General features: G+C 41.8%; 1 pseudogene; it reads right to left on the reverse strand.

The window, feature by feature from the left end:
* Nucleotides 1–18,293: 18,293 nt before the first annotated feature.
* LOC126506168 (60S ribosomal protein L22-like 1) lies at nt 18,294–18,827 on the reverse strand (annotated as a pseudogene).
* Between the last annotated feature and the right edge of the window lie 2,729 nt (nt 18,828–21,556).

Below are 21,556 nucleotides of genomic sequence, written 5' to 3' on the forward strand. Positions count from 1 at the left end.
AGAGTTCTAAAACAAACAAAAAAAACTCCAATATTAGCAAAGTACTACGAGCGTTATAAATCAGAATTCATAAACAGAGTCACATGTGGAGTCGTGATCATGCTGGGGTGTGATTTTAAACACAAGTGTTCTTGTAAAACAAGAATAAGTAGGAACATTTAGAGAAGCTGAACTGTGCCCCGATGCAGTGAGTGGCTTGAGGAGGAAAGACGACCGAGTTCATAAGGTCGTTGTTGCCAGAGTTTCTGAAAGTATTTTAGGTACATTCATTTTAGTTACTTTTTCTTTGTGTGTGTGTGGGGGGGGAGGGTGTCCTAAAGATCTTGTCACAAAGTAAACAGAAACAAACATGTGAATTGATGTATTTACATTTCATAGTAGTTAAAGTCAACTTAATACCCATAGATTAAAAAACTCAGTTGAAACTGTTTACTTGCCTGAAATACGTAGTATAAAACATGGAATGTAGCTGCCGCATTTATAGAAACAAAATAAAGACAGCAGTACTTCCAGCAAGCTGGTCTCGTTTGAGAGTTCTGTAGTTTAGACTGTCAACCTCAAGGCTCACAGTTAGCAAAGATGATTGGAAAGGGTTTTTTTTTTTTTATTTTTTAAGTATACTAATAGTAAAAGAAAGAGCAATGAGAGCCCTGACTCATTTTCAGAATATCCCATTATTTTTAAACATAAAGCAACATGACATTAGGAAGCACTTTGAAAAAGAGGTTTTTCTGAGATAGTCTTAAACTATAGTTCAGAGGAGGCTGGAATCCATTGTATCCCAAACTGGCCTCAAATTTACAGAAACACTCCTGCCTCTTCCTTCCAGATTCCTTTTTATAATTATGCACTATGTGTGAAGCACTAAGTTGGTAGTGAATGAGAAAGTGTTTTAAAATAATCAGTTATTATGCTTCTGGCCAATTATGTGTCCTGTTACACTAATTACCAAAACTTGTGTTTCATTTTTATTCTCTCTCTCTCTCTCTCTCTCTCTCTCTCTCTCTCTCTCTCTCTCTCTCTGTGCATACGTGCATGCATGCGTGCACATGTGTGTGTGTGATATACTTGTACACAATTAGCTTTAGGGTTTGTTTTTCTTGTTGCTGTTATTGTTGTTTGTTTTGTTTTTCAAGACAGGATGTCTGTATTTCCCTGGCTGTCCTGTAACTCACTTAATAGAACAGGCTGGCTTCCAACTCAGAGATCTGCCTGGCACTGGCTTCTGAGTGCTGGGACTAAAAGTGTGTGCCACTTCACCTGTCTTCACAGTTTTTTAAGGAGAAACAAAATGAAGTGTCTGTTAATATACTGTATTTTGTTCCTTGCATGAGTTAAGATTGGGATTTGTGCCTAATAAAGTATTTAATAATTTGACCATAGGTTGCCTAAATCCTTACTGTTTGTATGGTTTCTTGAATGCAGTTCTTCTGGGTCCATAATTTAGCTTCTGGACAAAGCAGTGTTAAAGTGACCATTTTTATTGCTTTCATTCAAGCATTAATTATTGTATTCATTTTTCATTACTGTAGGATTCAGGCCTCATGTGATGATTATTATTTGTGAGATAATTGAGACTTACTTTAAATTATTTCCTGCTAAAATTTGATTGTAAAGACTTGCCAGTTATAGAGGACTTATCATATGCCAATCTCTGTTACAGTACTGACTGTAGTATTTATTTAATATTTATGTCAACACTGTAAAGTGGTGTTTTAACAGGTGGAAGAACAAGGCAAGAAGGATTTGCCCATGGTCACAAGACTAATACCATGTTCTTGGCTGTATTGTGGATTTGGAAGACATAAATTGTTAGTTTATTTTCACTTAATGTTCATCAGAATTACAGGTGGCAGGAGGTGCTAGCCCCCTTGTACCCTAGTTGGCAGCTGGTGCCTGCTTGTCTCAGAACTCTGAGAGTTGGAAAGTTACAGATATCTATTATGTGACTGAGCCCAGGATCAGAGAAGGGGGGAATTGCAAGCCCCAAATGATTCCTTAAATTAGGATGAGAAACATGGGAAGAGGGCATGTCCTGACTTATGGGAAAAGGAAGTCAAGAATTTCCCATAACTGAGGGTCATTACAAATCATTATCTTCCACCAAATCAGCCATTTTTGCCTTTTCTCTCTGCAGAGTGGTCTATCAAACCTGCTTTGTCTGCACGAGTCTCTTGGATTTATTGTCTTACTGCCCATAGATTGAACCCAAGGCTTTAAACATACTAAGAAATGTTTATGTACTTCTTTTATCAGACATGCATTTCCTCAAAACTGAATACTTTGGTAAAAGAATGAAAATAGATCTGGACTCAGCTTTGCCTACCCTGAAAAGTCTGTTGGGCAAATAGTTTAAATTCTCTGAATTTCATTATCTTCCTTTTTAGTAAATTAACCCATTGAACCTTACTTACCTTTAATCTTAAATTTGTTTTAATTTCTTGCTATGTGGCTCACACTATTCTTGAACTTAGTATGTAGCCCTGACTAGCCTCAAACTCGTGGTACTCCTCGTGCCCCAGCTTCCTGAGCACTAGAATTACAGGTGTGCACCACCCTACCTCGCGGAACTTCTGTATTTCTTCAGCTCTTGAGTCATGGGTCCTTGAGAGGACCTTTTCACTATGAAATCTTGGGTTCTCTTCTAAGCCCTCTCACGGAGTTTCTCTGCATCTCCGGTGGTGTCCCCACCTACTGCTTAAGTATGATGACTCTAATCTATGAGCTGTCCAAGTTTAAAAGAATATTTATACATCTTGGTTCTAGGCAGCTTTCCCATCCTAATTTTATATCTACATCTTTATGGCATTTTATTACTTTGTTAGGTGGATTTTATATAGAGAATTCAAAATTCTGTAAGCTCTTGCTGGCCATAGTGGTGCAAGCCTGTAACTCTGAGCTTGAGCTCAGGTTAGCTTTCATTACATAACAAGACTTTCTCAAAAACAAAGTTAAAAGCTTCATGGTGATGGGAAAGTAGGAACTATTTCTATTATTTTCACAGTTAACACAATGTCCAATATGCAGCACATTCTAGACAAACATGTGCCAAATGAAAACATGGTGGCAGATGCTATAACCCTAACATTGGTGAAGTGGAGGCAGGAGGATCACACATCAAGTTGGTGACCAGTCCTGCCTTGTCTGAAAAATACCCCCTCCCAAATTGCTAAATAAAATAACCAAATCTTCATTTCACATTATAAATGCATTTTTTAAAATTACATTTGGCTTCAATTTTATATATAGTATACCAAAAGTGCAGATGTAACTGGGCCTAGTAGCCCAGGCCTACAATCCTAGCTCTCCAGAGGCTATATATAGCAGGAGAATTGTGAGTTCAAGTTGAAAGCCAGTCTGTTGGCATAGGCTGCTTGTTTGTTTTCTGACCACCCAGATCTGAAATAATCACAGAAATTGTATTAAATAAAGCACTGCTCAGCCTATTATCCTGGGCTTCTTATTAACTAACTCTTACATCTTAAATTAACCCATTTCTATTATTTTATATTTTACCACAAGGCTTGTGGTTTACTGGTAAGTTACCAGGGCATCTATCTCCTTCGACAGCTACATGGCATCTCTCTGACTCTGCCTTCTTTTTTCCTCTATCTCTGCTTGAAATTTCCACCTTGCACTCTATTCTGTTCTGCCACAGGTCCAAAGCAGCTTCTTTATTAACCAATGGTAATAAAACATGTTCACAGCATACAGAAGGGAATCCCTCATCACCTCCCCTTTTCTTTCTAAATAAAAAGGAAGGTTTAACTTTAACAAAGCAAGATTACATACAGCAAAACAATTATCAAGCAAGAATTATAGTTACAATATTTAGTTTATTTACATTTGACAAATTAAGAAAAATACTCTTTTATACTATCTTTGTGAGTCTAAAGTTTTATATCTAATCTATCTTTTATAAGTATAACTATGTTTCTTCATTTCTTCAACTCCATCAAAGGCTCCAGAAGGATGTAATATTGCCTAAGTAAACAGGAAGTGCATTGTAATCAACTTCTAAAATTCTAGAATTGGCAGAGATATCTTGCTGCCTGGACAGTCACCCAAAGTTCTTCTGTAACATTGGGGCATTCGTCTTCAGTCTACAGGCCCATAGCTTCTGGCAGATTTTTTCCATGAAGCAGGAAATTTGAAACACCGCTTTGCCTATATTGGCAGTTTTTCAGTCCCTTTCTTCTGTATCCTGTAGAATGTCTGGCAGTTTCTTCTGTGAAGCAGGAATCCTTAAGGACTATCCCGTCTTTTGGAATGTTCAGCCTTACATGTCTGGTTCATACAGAATAGCATCAAGCAGTCCAGGCAAGAGTAATTTCTTGTCCAAACTCCATAAGGAGCCTTTTCAATGCCCATCATCCTCTTGAAGTAACTGGTGCTTCCAGAAGCAGACATGTCCTACTGTCATGAAAAGTCCTAAGTTCTTAAAACATCTTAAATACCATATTCTGTACATCTTTGAAAGATTTGAAGAATACTTATCCATCTGAAATATCTCTGTACATCTAGAAAACCTAACTAACATGACTACAAGTTTGACTACTATAAATGACTATCCATTAATCTGTATTTCTTAACTATACATTACATTTTTAAATGAGCTGCACAAACCCAATACCTTAAGCAAGAGCAGAAATACATATAACTAAATTGACCTTAAATTTGTGTCAAGAGATCAAGATTCATACGAATGTAAAGTATTCATCTGGGTGGCTGGGAAACGAACAGTTTAAATTTAAAGATACATTGTCTCAATTTTTTAAAGGAAAGAGTGCGGGCTGTAGTGCTTGCCAAGCATGCCTCTGGCCCTAGCTTTAACACTGGTACTAAAGAAGGGGAGGGAGGAGGGGCAGGCAAACCTTGGATTGGGGAGATAGCTGAATCGGCCGTGTATAAGAGACTTTCTGGACAGACACAACACACACACACACACACACACACGCTCACACACACACATGCTCACACTTATATTCACACACAGACATCTACTCACTCCAGAAAGGGAACTCAAGGTAGATTACAGAAATGATTATACTAATATTCAAGTTGGTGAAGCAATGACTTTTTCCTGGGGCTACCAACAGGAGTATGGGTGAGGGGTTACTTATAGGAGCAGCGATGACCCAAGAGCATCTGCCTCACAGAAAGGTAAGGACTCAGGGACACTGCAGTGCCCCTTACAGATAAGCTAATCTCCGCCACAGTTGATTTTGCTCCGTTTTTCTTTCAAGTTTCTGTCCTTCCAGACAAGAGACTTTCTTTTCCCTTTCTAGTCTTATAAGCAGCTCCCTTCCTTCTGGAGGAGATGTGTTGATTCCTAGGAAAATGCTATAGAATAGTTTTTTTTTTTTTTAAGTGTTTTGCAAGAGTGAGCTGCCTCTCCAGAATCCACATGGAAAGGCTGGGTACGATTCTGGGTGTTTGGAACCCCAGCACTGGGGAGGCAAAGACAAGCAGATCCCTGTGGTTTACCAGCCATCCACCCATCCTGCTTTGTGAGTTCCAGGAGCATAAGAGATCCTATCTCTAGAAACAACATGGACAGCGCCCAGGGAACACCCAAGGTCACACTTAGCTTTTACACACATGTGCACACACAAGTATATACACACATATACACAAAAAGCAACATTATTTCATTCTCTCTCTCTCTCTCTCTCTCTCTCTCTCTCTCTCTCTCTCTCTCTCTCTATATATATGTGTATGTGTGTGTGCATACAAGTGAGAATGAGTGTGAAGGCACAAATTAAAGTCAGAGGTCTTCCTCAGTCACTCTCCACCTTCTGTCTTGAGTCAGCACCCCTCATTGAACTTGGAGCTCACTGATTCACTTGATTGATGACCACTGAATCCCAGGGACGCAGCGGTCTCTGGACTCCTAGGGTTGGGGTTATAAGGCATGCTACTATGTGAAGCCCCTCTGTGGTGGCTGGGAATTCAAACTCAGGTCCTCAAGCTCATGTGTCAAGCGATTTACCAATGGAGTCATCTCCCCAAGTAGCATTCCTTTCATTCTGATAATGTCAAGCATTTTTGTCTCTTAAAGGCACCTTGGTAAAATTGAAATGCTGCTATATACACTCTTAAACAAGAAACTTAACTGATTTATTTCTAAACTGGCTAAAGATCTTCACAGTAAGACAAGTTATAAAAAATGGGGATAGCTTATTAAATTCTTGTGTTCTGAAAACGTATCAACTTACAAATAGCATGGAGGATTTCTGAGTTCTGAATTTCAAAAGTGATAATTGAAAGATATTTTGAAAGTATATGAATAAACAGAAAAATGCTCAGATTTGCGGTTGAAGAAGAGTGTGATGATGCAGTCAGAGAAACCCTCCCAGCCTTAGCAAAGCGTGCCTCATGAGGTCAGTACTTCTGCCGAAACGAGGAGGTGATAAAGGAGTCTCCTTCTGTCCCACCAGCCAGTTTCCAAGTCATGATGCAGAGACTTCTTGTTAATTATAAAAGCTCGGCCTATAGCTTAGGCTTCTTCCTAACTATCTCTTATAACTTAAATTAACCCATTAATTTAATTAAGTTAACCCATTAAACTATGTCCCATCATGTGGTGTTACCTCCTCCATCTTGCACCTCCTACTTTCTCTCCATGTCTCTTGTGTGCTCAAGTTCTCCTCCTCTTCCTTTTTCTCACTGGAAGTCCCACCTATACCTCCTGCCTAGCTGTTGGCCATTCAGCTTTTTATTACACCAATCACAGCAATACATCTTCACACAGTGTACAAATATCCCACAGCAAGGGGGCTTGGGAATTACTGTAGGACTGTAGACTATTCTCTGTAGATATTCTGCTGAGTGGTTTGTGTTCTCTCTCTAATCTCACTCTTTTTGGTTTGATCTTTTTGACCCTGACATTGTCTCTTGAAATGAAATGGTAAAGTTTGAAAAGCTGACTATTCTGACAAATAGGCCACCTAAGGAACCCTTCTAAAAAGTTATTCTAAGTTTTTTTTTTTTTTTTAATCACAAAAGCGCTGATTGGATTATTTTAGGTTTTGGTTTTTCCTCTCTTCAGATGCAGCTAGGCAATGTCTTTGGTATTGGCAGTCCTAAGCTCCAGAGTCAGGGACTTATAGCAAGGCCTTGAGGACTAAGGGCTTTCAAAGCCAGAGACTTGCAGCTGTAAGCACTTAAGTGGCCTGAGAGGCCTTGAGTGCCTGTGGCCTAGCACTCTGCAGCTGAAGAAACAGTGCAAGCTGCAGGTGCTGGGCCCCAGCTCTTGACCTTTGGTGATGCTTTTGGTCATGGTCTCTCATGTTTCATGATCTTAGCTCTGCCGCTTCTTTTCTCAGCAGCCACAGTCACCCATAGGCCCCACAATCTCTCCTCCCAGCCGCACGCTGGAACTCTTCGACCTCCTCCTAGGTGCTGAGTGGAGGGATTGTAGCTTGGAAGTTATGAGGACTTGTTAGAGCTTAGGAGGTCATTCTGATGCAGCCATCTACTGCTGCCGGCCAGGGGCTTGTCTATTTTTTGTGTTACCAGCCATCACATTCTATCCGTGAATAAAGAGCATAAGTCACCATTAAGACTATTTACATGTGTACCAATCACAAGCTTTTCCTGAGTCACTGAAAGAAGCGCTCCTCCCTCTTCCTAATGAGAACGCTACAAGATGGGTGGGGTCATTTAGGTGTCACCAAGGCTTGTCATGGCTGTAGTGAAGTCTCCTAGAGCCAGGACAAGCTGCCTGCCTGGAACTGCTATGTCCATGGCTTCAGCAACAGCCATGGCAGTAGTGGTCTTTGCACTAGAGTAGAGTTTCCTCGAGGGATCCATGAAGTGTTCACTGCTCAAAACGGTTGGGTTGCCTTGATGGACATCCAGCCTGCAGCTTAGGAAAGAACTGTTTGATCTGTAGTTCCTTTTCCCAGGCAGCTGTCAGTCAAGTGGCTGGTATGACTGTTCCTAATAACTTGGCTACCTGAAAGAAAAAAAAATTAGGGATTCTTATGATAGAGATCTACTGTGAAGTTAATATTCTCAATGGTACTTATTGGTGTTCAATCAAATACCCATGAGGGGAGTTGGGTATTTGATCTCTGATCTCACTCTGAGACCATTTCTAGTTTCTCTGTGCAGCAGAGCTTTCCTGGTTGCTGTTCTGAAGAAGGCAAACTTTGGTCTTCTATATAACCAGTGCCTCTTTACCCTTGTGATGGTTGATACTGCCAACTTGGCAGGATCTAGAGTCACTTAGGAGACAAACTCCATATCTGTGGGTGGCACTGTCAATGCTGGGGTTCCTAGTCTGGATGAAATTGGAGAAAGAGACCTAAACACCAGCCTTCATCCTTCATCTGTCTCTCTGCTTCCTGATTGGGCATGAGGTGTGACCAGCCGCCTCAGGTTCCCGCTGCCAAGCTTTGTCCTCCGTGAAGGACTGACTGTATCCTCAAATTGTGAGCTGAAGGAAACTCTTCCTTCCTTAACCTGCTTCTGTTAGGGTTTCTTCAGAACAATGAGGAAAGTAACCTCAGACATCAAAATTTCTGTGTGTCTTACACTTCTCCACAACTCTGACCTGAGTCTGAGACACTCAGTTTCACCAGCAAAGAAAGCCTGTAGTGGAGAGGGAGCTTTCTTATAAGCCTCTATCTTCCTGACTCCCTGAGGGGAAAACCAAATGCTGCTGGAGAGAAGTACACTATGACAGTAACATCACCTGGTCACTCTCTGTTTCTCCGTCTCTGGAAGAGAATTTATCTGTTTACTTGCCTAAGCGAGGTAGGGACTGGTTTGTTCACACTGTCCTCCAGTTCTGTTTTTGCTTCTTGGGTAGCTCAACTATAGGGTCACAACCACTGCTCTGGTTCAAGAACTCCCAAACAACTACTTACCTCAGTTCTCCCTATTCCTCCAGAGCGTCCCCAGCCCCAGCTTCTTCATTCCCAGAGGATTACGTCTGCGATTCTCAGAGAAGAGAGGCTCCATAAACAGGGACTTCTCACATTAGTAGCACCAGACACGCCAGCAATCCCTGATGCCGCTCATCCGGCCTTTGTTGTCTCTCTCTCCTCCTTTCATATGAATTGTGCATTCTCAGTTCTGTTTCTTAGAACCTTGGCCTTTTCAAGTCCTGGTAGCCCCTTCCTGACCGTTGGGTACTCTGAAACCCTCTCTCTACCTTGAAAGAAAATAAATCCAACAGTCTTTCAGCACCTTGTCTTTCCCCATTCTGTGCTGCACCTTTTTTTCCACCCCCAGGGTTCAGGACCACATTGCCTCTACCCACGTTTTCATACTTTTCACTGCCTCTCCTTGGTCAGCTGCAGTATTTTACCTCCATTCAAATTAACCAGTTTGAAAGCCACTAGTTACCACTCCGTTTCTAAACTCACCAGCATGTCCTAGGATTTGTGCGGCTTGGCCTAGGTTCTCAGGAAGTCAGCTTAAACACACTCTCCCTAAAAGCTGTTCCTCTGGCCTCACTGACAGCGTTTCCTGGTGGCCAATAGCTACTTCTCTAGCCATTCTTCCTTGGATTTCTAGAACATCTTTATTCTTCTGTCCTCTTATTTTCATGTCTATATCCTCATAAAGCATCTGTCACATGCCACTTACTGGAGACTTGGAGAATAACTTTCTTTTCAATATTTAGACTCTCCAGAAAAAGGCCTCCATAGCATACATTCAACATTTAGCATGTGTTTTCAAGTGCCTCACAGTTATAGGTGTTTGTTTTCATTCTAGATTTAAAAAAAAATATTGCTTCAAGACCTACACCCTATTATAGTAGAAACTTTTACAGACACATTAAAAGTTGGTGGGGTGGGTAGGGAGATGCCTAAGTAAATTAAAGTGCTTGTGGAGACCAGGGTTAGGATCCCCAGAACCCAGGGAGAAGTTGAGAAACTGTAGTGCCAACGCCAGAGGTAGAGATAGGAGGACCCAGTGCAAACTGGCTATCTAGAACAGATATATATTGGCTTGATCAAGGTTCAGTGAGAGACCCTGTCACAACTAAAGGGTGGAGAGTGAGAAAACATCTGACATCAGCTCCAGGCACGCTCACATACACGTCTGTACATACATAACACATACATACTAAAAAGAATAGTGTCTCTCAAGAAGACTAAGTTAAGGCTTAGGCTCCAGCTCAGAGATAGTGGCACTTGTCTAGGATGTAGGTGGCTATGGGTTAGATTCCCAGCCCTGCAAAAAAAGAAAGAGGAAAAGTTAAAAAGAGAAAAAGAAAGCAAGAAACAAAGGAAGGAAGGAAGGAAGGAAGGAAGGAAGGAAGGAAGGAGGGGGGGGGGGGGGGGGGGGGGGGAGGGAGGGAGGGAGGGAGAGAGAGAGAGAGAGAGAGAGAGAGAGAGAGAGAGAGAGAGAGAAAGAAAGAAAGAAAGGCTTGTGGAAAGTAGAAATGAAGACAGTTGTATAAACTAAGGGTTTTGGCAGCGGATGTATAAACTGAGGACATGACCGCTCCAAGGTATGTTATTGTTGACTTGAAGGAGGGTACAGCCAGGAGACTCTCAAAGAGCCTGGAGCAGGGAGAGAAAGTAGCACACTGAATATCGACAGCAGACTGGACCAGGCCATGGGTTGTGGGGGTGGGGTGGAGAGACTATAGGCAAAGGAGACCAAGGGGGGCCCAAATAGAAGAAGACGAAGAGGGGAGACCAAGAGAACGAATAGCCAAGATAGTAGGCTAGAAGGGAATGAGAAGCTGGAGAAGGAGAGCCCATGAGCTGGAGTAGTTTAGGAGGGAGAGAAGGGTGAGAGGAGCCACAGGTACTGAGTGAACCTGGAGGCCAGGAGGTGCTTTGGGATGATAACAGGCACCATGACAGCCGCTCATCCCTCTGACAGTGATAAGGAAATGGCTCCTTTGATAGAAACAGGCTCCAGAACTGGGGGGACTGGAGTTGCCTTTGGACCTGACAATTGCTCCCTGAAGAGAGATATCGAAGCCATTGCAAACTTCCTTCAAGCATGGAGCCTGGGGAGGGGTATAGCTTAACATGTGTGAGGCCCTTGGCTGGATCTTCCTGGGGCAGAGGCTATAGCTTGCCATGTGGGAAGCCCTCAGTTGGTCTCCCAACCAAACACCTTTGAGCAGGTTGTTCTTTCTCCCCATACATTCTCTTATTGTGTCACAAGGATAAAAGTCCGCCACTCATTTAAAAAAGAGGAAACAGAGTGATGGAGAGAAGCTAACTTGACTCTGAGATGAAGTTGTTACGGTGCTTTACCTTCTGCTAGAACAGAGAAGGGGTTATAGAGGAAGCTGAATAATTCCTTCCTGATTGAAGTTATGTCTAGTGACAAGCAATGATACTGGTGTTGACATCTTGCAGTCACAACAGTTGGGCTGTTTGCAACCTGGGCATCATCCCCATATGTCCTCCATACTTCACTCTAAGTGGGCACTAAGACAACCCAGCTCTGTGTGCCTGGCATAATATACTATTAAAGAAAGGATTTCCTAGCTAAAGATCCCAGAGTAGGTTTCCTGTGGCTATTGATAACAACAAAAGGAAAAAAGGATTCATATTTCATTAGGGACTACTGCAGAGACACAAACAGTTATGCTCTACTGTAGTGGATCGCCAGTAACCCCAAACCACGGACAAATATAAAATGCAAATATATACCAAGAAATGCAATTAACGTGAGAACTGGCTATGTCAGGGAGTCAGGAAGTCTTGCTAAAGCCATGCTCAGCTGAAATCTGAAGACATAAGGAAATGTTAAGTAGCGGAAGAGGAAATCAAGTGTGCCCTTGAAGAGAGCTGAAATGAGTGGGAGGAGCTGACATCAAGGCCAGCTGCTAACCTCCAGATCTTAGCCACAGTTGCACAAAGGGCTCAGTGAATCAGAGAAGACACAAAGAAACATCCATCCAGGCATTAGATAACATAGCCCTCAGGAGTGGCAATGGACCTTAGAAGAACAAATTGGTAATAACCTATTTTTGATATGAATGTTGGATGAATTAGATTGAATATATATTTTTTTTGTTGGTAGTTTAGCAGAAACTAGATTTTGAGTATTTCTTTTGGTAGCGAAATAAAAATATTATTTATAGAAAGTTTTCATGCATACATATGATGCCTTTTAGGTTTAACAGCACTCAGGGTGAAGGATAGAGGAGCGTTGAAGATAGCATATCCTCCTCTAAGAGATATAAGAATAAACATTCTTTAGAAAACCAAATTGGGGGGGGGCATTGCACACAAGCGAGTGTCTGTGAGTGTGTGTAATGAATCTTCTAGCTGAAACTGTTCAGATAAGCAAAGGATAATATTTTTATGAGGACATAACAAAATGTACATATAGTTGGCCACATCGGAGATGTAAAAGATACAGAAATGTCTGCATTAGCTGTAGTGTGTTTGGTTGTAAGTGATAGAAATCCAGAGGCACAGAGTAGTACAATTATGGCAGCTTGAATAAGAATGTCCCAGGCATAGGCTCATAGATTTGAATGTTTAATTGTAGCAGCGTAAATGAATGTAGACAGATTGTAAAAAATATATACAGCTTTACTGGGGAAATAGACTTACAGTACCACAGTTCCCACCGAGAACAGAAAGCAGAAGGGGCGGCTGGGTGCACACCCAGCAGATTTATAGGTAAACATTAGCCCAAGGTGGACACGCCGCCTAAGGCTGGGCTTAACCCTACATTTAATCATCAGGGAGTGGCACTATTTGAAAAGGAATAGGAGGTGTGGCTTGTTGGAGTAGGTGTGGCCTTGTTGAAGGAAGTGTGTCACTGAAGGTTGACTTTGGGGTTTCAAAAGCCTAAGCCAGGTCCAGTGTCTCTCTCTTCCTGCTGCCTGTGGATACTGATGGAGAATTCTGAGCTCCTTCCCCAGCACCATGTCTGCCTGCATGCTGCCGTGCTTCCCACCATGACGACAATGGGCTAAAACCTCTGGAATTGTAAGCAGGCCCCAACTAAATGCTTTCTTTTATAAGAGTTGCTGTGGTCGTGGTGTCTCTCCACAGCAATAGAACACTCAGATAACAACTTACTTATAGAACAGAGACTCCAGATGGCAGGGTGTGTGTGCAGGTTCAGGGTGGGTTGCTCTGATACACAGTGATATCATTAAAGACATAGGTTATTGCCACTGTCTCTGTCACTGTCCACACAACAGCCCCCCACCCACCACCATATGTGCCCTCCCCACACACTCTGCAGGGGATGGAGCCCAGTGCTTCAGGGGCACTCCACAAACACTACACCATCAAGCTACACTGTCAGCTTTCTATAGCACTTTTTGTTACGGTTGGTGGGTTAAAAAAAAGGTCATAACTTGAGCATCAAGCTGCAGCATTTGGCTGCAGCAGCTCCGGCCATCCCATGCAGAGCTGGCAAGGTTCCTTGTACACCATTCGACAGCCTCTCCTGGAATCAAACCATATGTGTTATTGGCCCCAAGTCAACTGTATATCCACTTCTGAAACAAGAACACGTTCTGAAGAGGTGAGTATGTCTTTCTTCTACCTGCTGGAGGATTATTACAGCAAACCTATTCTGGTGCAGAAGGCCTACAATTATTTTGCCCAGCTTTTCTGGCTGGGAATACTGCAATCTGTTATATTTATTTGAGTGGTCATTGAGTTAACATATCAGAGGCATGTCTTCTTGTCACGGTATTTGAGTGCTAAAGCTGACAACTTGCTATTTATCTTAATCGTGTTTCTCTGTGTGAATTGACTTTGGTTTCTCCATGTTCGGGGAAGCAACGAATAAGCTTTCTTGACCTCGAATCTAAGGAGAGTTCTACACACGTGTAGGACTAGCCTCTCATTATTATGTCTGTGCCGAAGTCTCCCCAAGGCTCACCGCAGCCATCATAAGAAGCCTTGCCAGACACAACATGTATTTTTTGTTAGAACCTTGGCTTAGTTTAGGATGACACTGTGCCAATCTTGTGTCAGAATAGGTATGCATCAGTCACATCAGTCATCTTCTTGTGCAAGAGCCTCACTAACTTCCTTGAGCCTATAGATGGCCTTGAGATCTGTTTCTGGATGATGAAATAAGAAGAAATCTTCTGGGAGGACTCTTGCTTTTCCGATAAAAGTGACACAGATAGCTCTTCCTGCCTGGAACATGGACATGAAATCTTGGCTATGGCAGCCACCTGACTTTGTTCTAATGATAGAATGCAATACATTATTCATAAAGTCTACAGAGAGCATTGACTCTGGTACCTAATCACTTTGACTGCTGAGCCATAGTATCTGTACCTGAAAAAAGGCTGAGGCACTGATAAATTTTATCTCAAAAGATCAAACTGTGACATGCAAATCCAGAACCAGCTACATTTATGTGTTCGTGTCACAAGATGCGGTCCTTTTGTGTCAGTGTTCCACGTACTAGGATTCTAGGGCCGGTGCTACTATATGCAGATTGTGGCCTACATTTAACCAGTGGCTGACACTTTCCTGATTCATAGAAGCTTCAGGAAAATGTTTGTGGAATGAGAAAACAGTTAATGGTTGAAAAGGTGGATGGCTTCTATAGTCCTAATGCTGAGGAGGGGAAGGCAAAAGATCCCCGGGACTGGCTGGGCTTCGGGTTCACAGAGAGGTCCTGCCCCCAAAACTAAGGTGGGGACTGGTTAAAAAGAAGAAGACAGTTGGTGTTGCTCTCTGATCTCCATACACATGCACAGATGTGTGTGTGCATTTGTGCGCGCATGCACACACACACACACACACACATGCGCACACAGACAAGATGCGTGGGTGAATGAATGAAGGCATTAATAAATCCCCAAACTATTTAATATTAATTTATAATGTGCTGTGATTTGTTCTTTTTGTTTCAAAGAACAAACAAAATACCATGCAGAAATAAAAGCAAACCGGGTTGACAAAGGTGGCTTAGCATACAAAGATCTTGCCTTGCAAGCCTAGTGATGTCAGACCCCACACATGCCACACACAATAATAACAAAAAAATGATTAAAACTTAAAAAAAAATAGTGAATCTCAAATAGGAAGGCAAATGAAAGAAGCCATCCCCAATCTGAACATACAGTACAGATTCATTTATTTGAAACCCTAAGTGTCCTGAACCAGTAGGAAAAGGGGTCCTGAACAGCAAGATGTTGTATGGGAGAACCAAGGATGAGAAATAAAGAAGCAACAGTTGGTACCCAGGGATCTCAAAGAAGCTGATGACTTAAGCTAAGCAATTTTATTTAGAAGTACAGCATCATATATACTATTTACAGGGGGAAAACAACCAAGGACAACAGAGAGTTAAGTCAGACAAAGCTGGCAAAGAGAACACAGGCTATCTCAGATACAACTGACTAAGGACTGATAACCACAGCCCAGGAGGAAGAGTCAGGTCTCCAAAAGCCACAACCTTGACTCTCTTGAGGCACTGGCTCTAGCCCTAGATCAGCCTTGCCAAGTCCACTCCTGGACAAGGACATAGAAGTAAAGTTCCCTTTGTCCTTTTATCAGGGACTCTGAGAAAGTCTTGGGTCAGTTTGACTCCCCGTATCTAGGAAAACTAAGTTGATTATACATCAGCAGGTCCTCACCTCAGGGTGATGTTCCTGATGGGTGCCCAACTGTGGGCTTGGTCACAGGGATGACTGAGTGGGAAGGGACAGAGAGACCTTTTAGGACAAAGTCTTGCTTGTCGTGGTCATCACACAGGTTTCTATCTGCCAACGCTTACTGAAGGTGTGCATTCTGTTGTTTGTATACTACACTCAAGTCAAGTGTGGTGGTGCACACCTGTAATATCAGCATCTGGGATTGAGGCAGGGAGATTACAGGCCTGAGCCTAGGCTGGGATACATAGTGAGACTGTTTTTAAATAAATAAAATGGCTGGACATGTAGCTCACTGATAGAACACTTAATTAGCACGTGTAAAGCCCTTGATGAGAGGGAGAGAAAGGAGAGAGAAAGACAGAGACAGAGAGGAGAGGAGAGGAGAGGAGAGGAGAGGAGGGGAGGGGAGGGGAGGGAAGGGAAGGGAAGGGAAGGGAAGGGAAGGGAAAGCACAAACTTGAAGAGTCAGTAACAGGGAGGGGCATGACTGGCAATTCACACAGTCATCAGAGTCATGCAAACAGAACAGAGACTAAAGAGCTACTTTCCAGACACAGCTGGGGCTGGAGAGATTGGCTCAGTGTTTAAGAGCGCTCGCTGCCCTTGCCAATAACCAGAACCCCAGTTCCAGCACCCACAATGTGCAGCTCACAACCACCAAGGCCAGTTCCAGGGGATCTGATGCCCTCTTATGGCGTGTAAATACACCTACACATCATGGTGTGCCTTAGTATTCTATTGCTGTGGACACTATGACCCCAGCAACTCTTACAAAGGAGAGCATTCAATTGGAGTTTGCTTACAGTGTCAGAGGTTTAGCCCATTATCGTGGTGTGGAGAAGCATGGCAGCACCCAGGCAGACATTGTGCTGCAAGACGTAGCCGAGACTTCTACCTCCCGATCCATAAGCAGCAGGAAGAGAGCGACTCTGGGCTTGGCGTGAGCTTTTGAAACCCCAAAGCCCATCCACTGTGACATACTTCCTCTGACAAGGAGCACACCTGTTCCAGCAAGGCCACCACTTCTAATCCCTCTCAGGTAATGCCACTCCCTGATGACCCAGCATTCAAATCTATGAGCCTGTGGGGGGCCATTCCTATTCAAACCACCACAGAGTGTAGACATACTCACAGACATACAGAGACATAGTAAATAAACTGTTTCCTAAAAAGAGCTGTAAACCTTCCAGTAATAAATCTTTTAATACAAAGACCCCTGAGTTTCTTCAAAACAAAACAAAACAAAATTTGCACAAATACCTGTTGAAGCTTCCATCTAGAACCTTCTTTGGAGTAGAATGAAACTGGTTCACTTCTTGACCTGAGAAGTTCGTTCTCTAAAAGTAAAAAAATATTTTTTTTCATTTAAGTGTGTGTATGTATATTATATATAATAATATGTATAAAATAGTAGCTTACTATACATATTATTATATATAATATACATCAGAAAATGGCTGGAGGTGCTGAGTACCGGTGATTGCCATGCAAGCATAAGGAGCTCAGTTTCAGTCCCCAGACCTCTCCTAGAAGCTAGTTATATAGTGAAAGAAATGTAATCTCAGCCCTACTGTGGTCAAATGGCTGGCTAAGACGAAAGAATCCTGAGCTGACATTCCAGTATGGACGGAGGAAATCTCACAAGCCCCCACCCTTAGACAAAGAGAGATAACCAATGGCTGTGGGAAGAAGAAGAGTTAATCTTCTCTATACCCTAAAAAATATACAGTAACACTCAATAGACTCAGCATGTTGTTCTTACACACACGTGTGCACGCACATACATGGAGGAATCATGAAGCAGAGAGGGAATGGGGCAAACACTAGAGGAGTTGGAGAGGGGAGAGTGGAAATTATGTAGAGACGGTATTCATATATGAAATTCTCAACAATAATAATAAGTGTTAAAAAACACATCAAGTGTCTTAAGGGTTTTATTGCTGTGAAGAGATACCATAACCACAGCAACTCTTTGAAGGAAAACATGTAATTGGAAGGGACTTGCTTACCGTTCCAGAGGTTCGGTCCATTCTCATCAGGAGGTGGTGGGGAGCATGGCAGTATGGAGGCAGATGTGGTACTACAGGACTAGCTGAGAGACCTACATCTCACAGGCAACAGGAAGTTGACTGACTGTCACACTGAGGAAATTCTGAGCAAAAAAAGACCTCAAAGCCTGCCCCTAAAGTGACACTCTTCCTCCAACAAGGCCACACCTCCTAGTAGTGCCTCTCCCTTTGGAGGCCATTTACTTTCTTTCAAACCACCCGGTCAAGTATCCTAAAATTCATATATAAAGCTTACAAAAGCTCAGTGTTCATGTAAATAAGTAAGAATAACCCAGAAAATTCTAAAAACAGAATACTGACAACATTAGCTTATATTACTGTACACCTACGGTCAATGAATGATGACACTGGCTAAGGGGTTGACAAAGTGAGACATAATAGAGAATTTCAAAACAAACAGATGTAGGATTTATTATATATATGATAGACATGGCATCTTAAAGTAGTGAAGGAAAATACAGATCATAATAAAAATTGAGTCGGGTCAACTGGGTAGCCACCTGCAAAAAATTAAGTTGCATTCACATCTCAAAAAATTAAATTTTGACCTAAGAAAAACCATCGAAGAATTACTTTTTTTAAGAGTGCAATGGTTTTTATTTGCTGAAAAAGTCCAATTTTAGTTTTTCTTTAAAGCATACAAAGGCCATCTAATCTTCAGACTCTGAGCCATCTTCATCCTGACTAATCTGAAAATAGCAGAGTTCGTAGGTCTCCTTGTCAGATGCAACCACACGGAGATTATTCTTCTTAAGGTATTTCTTGGTAAGATATTTCAAATAACTTTTGTTGTTGTTGTTTTTTGTTTTTCGAGACAGGGTTTCTCTGTGGCTTTGGAGCTTGTCCTGGAACTAGCTCTGTAGACCAGGCTGGTCTCGAACTCACAGAGATCCGCCTGCCTCTTCCTCCCGAGTGCTGGGATTAAAGGCGTGCACCACCATCGCCCAGTGTTTCAAATACCTTTTAGAGAACTGTTTCTAAGAAACAACTGTGATTTTATTCTTCAAGCGTTCAATGTGAACAACATTTCCAAGATTTCCAATTTTCCCATTGATTTTAACCTTCTCCCGGAGAAACTGTTCGAAGTTTCTAGAATCAAAAATTCCATCTTCCACCGGATGAGTGAGGTCCAAATGGAACCTCCAGGTTGACTTCTTAGGTTTCTTGTCTTTCTGTGGCGCCATATTGTCCCGCGGCCGTGGGAAGCGGAAGAATTACTTTGTAATCTTAAAAAAAAAGTAACCTTTCTAAATTTGTATGAGAATTCTAAACATAATGAACTGTTTACAGATCAATACAGTTATGAAACAAGACAGGGTAGATTGTTTATGTCACTATTATTGATAAGAGTGAAATATTTCAAATGACTGACATTCATTAGTAAGGGGTTTACCTTACTATTAAAGTGTCATTAAAATTATAAAGTATTTCTGTATTACACAGAGATCTATCAAAGGATGAAGTGAGGCATTCTTACACCAGTGCTCACAGGATCACATGTATCTTACATGACCTGAATATCAAATATATAATTCATATTCTACTTTTTTATTTCATGATGGATTAACACAACTTCTCATGAACTTAAAATAGAACCAAAGCACACACACACACACACACACACACACACACACACACACACATATATATTAAGATTTATTTACTTATTATGTATACAATGTTCTGCCCGCAGGCCAGAGGAGGGCATTAGATCTCATTACAGATGGTTGTGAGCCACCACGTGGTTGCTGGGAATTGAACTCAGGACTTCTGGAAGAGCAACCAGTGCTCTTAACCACTGAGCCACCTCTCCAGTCCTGAACCAAAACATATTTAGAAAGGTTGTCAGAATAAATTCTATGAATGACTTTAGTAAACATGTATTTTTACTTCTCAAAAAAATGGGTTTGTAACCAAATGATTTCATGCTTGTAAACATAAGTAAAAAAAAATCTCACTTTTGGGTTTCTTATTTCCTAATTCTAAGTGTAATTGAACCTCTTTGGAAGAGCTTATCAATCATATACTGATTTTTCTTTGAAATAACTGTTTGGGACAGGGTTTTTGTTTTGTTTTGTTTTTCTGCCATGTACAACAGGTTATCTGGCCTGATGTCATTGGGCAGGTCTTGTTTTGGTGATTGTAGTGGTTTCAATAAGAATGGCCCCCATAGGCTCATAGATTCGAATACTTTGTCACCAGGGACTGGCACTATTTGGAAGGATTAGGAGGTGTGCCTTATTGGAGGAAGGGTGTTGCAGGAGTCTCTGCCAAGTCCAGAGTCTCTCTCTTCCCACTGCCTGCACATCCAAATGTAGAACTCTCAGCTCCTTCTCCAGCATGTCTGCCTGAGGGTTGCCGTGCTTCTTGCCATGATGATAATGGACTAACCTCTGAAACTGTAAGCAAGCTCCAGTTAAATGCTTTCTTTTAGAAGAGTTGCTGTGCTTGAGGCTGGAGAAGAAGCTCAGAGGTTGAGCACTGGCTGCTCTTCCAAAGGTCCTGAGTTTAATTCCTAGCAACCACATGGCAGCTCACAACCTGGCGGCTCACAGCCATCTGTAATGAGATCTGGTGCCCTCTTTTGGCATGCAAGGATGCATTCAGGCAGAACCCTGTATTCATAATAAACAAACAAACAAACAAACAAATGTTTAAAAAAATAGTCGCTGTGCTCACTTCATGGCAATAGAACAGGTACCAAAATATTGTACTGCTAAGAGTTCATGGGTACACTTCCCTGCTATGTAGAGAAGATACTACTCATAACAATCTCTGATCTTACATACAGTCTTTCTTATATTTACTGCTAGGCCATTCATCATCTTTTGGAGACCATTTAACTAAGTTTATCTTGCAGTAAGTCTAACTGGTCTTTTTTTGAGCATATGAAGAACACTCTAATTATATACCATGCTGATTTAACTTACAGCCTGTATGTTCCCCTCTTTTGTTTTAGTGATTCTATTGAAATTTCTATCTATACATTCCTGTCTGCAAATAGTGGTAATTTTATTCCCTCATTCCAATTTTAAAGTATGTTCGGTTCAATTAGTTGCATTCTGTGTTTCTATAAACATCATATTTGTACTTTGTGGGTTTTTTCTTTTGTAATTCATTCATTTCCACCTTTATTTTCTTTCTTCTGATTTTGTTTGGTTTCTTTTTCCTTCTTCTAACATGTTTAGTGGATATTAATTTTCTTCTGAACACTGTTATAATTTTATCACAGAGTTCATGATGTGTAGAATTTTCTCTATAGTGACCATTCCAGCTATTCTTAATTTCAGTTTAGACTGTTTTGTTTGAACTGAAGTACCAGTGAGCATGTCAGAGGAGCAGCGGGTTGAACTTGAATTCAGGAGATTGGTCAACAAGAATATAAGGCACAGATGGGTGAATCTCAGATAGGCAAGGGCCCGAGGGCTTTGACTCCAGAATGTCTTTTGCTAGTGCTGTGCCATTGCATGATTGCCATTGTCATTTTTCTCTGGTATCTGGCATGGTGTGAATGGATGTATGTGGGAAGATTCTCACGGGCCTTTAATGTAGTGTGATTATCTCATGGAAATCACACGTTTCTATTGGGCATTTTTTTTAACCTGTGGATTATTATGAAGATGATTTCCTCTTAGGCTGCACTGTTTAAAGTGTTGCTGTTGCTCCTGATAAAGCAAGGGCTGCAGAGGATAGGAAATAGGACCAATTGCAATGATTTCTACGTGCGTGAGGGACCTTGGCAGCAGGTGAGAACTCACAGTGGGTGAGGGACAGATAAATACGCCATGCAGACAGAGTTTAAGTGAGGAGTTTTACTGAGATAAAGGGAAGGGGAGGAGGGAGGGAGAGAGAGAGAGAGAGAGAGAGAGAGAGAGAGAGAGAGAGAGAGAGAGAGAGAGAGAGAGAGAGAGAG

Source organism: Alexandromys fortis, unplaced genomic scaffold (genome assembly GCF_014885135.2).
Source record: "Alexandromys fortis isolate MF-2015 unplaced genomic scaffold, M_Fortis_MF-2015_v1.1 scaffold_16, whole genome shotgun sequence".
Lineage (NCBI taxonomy): Eukaryota > Metazoa > Chordata > Mammalia > Rodentia > Cricetidae > Alexandromys > Alexandromys fortis.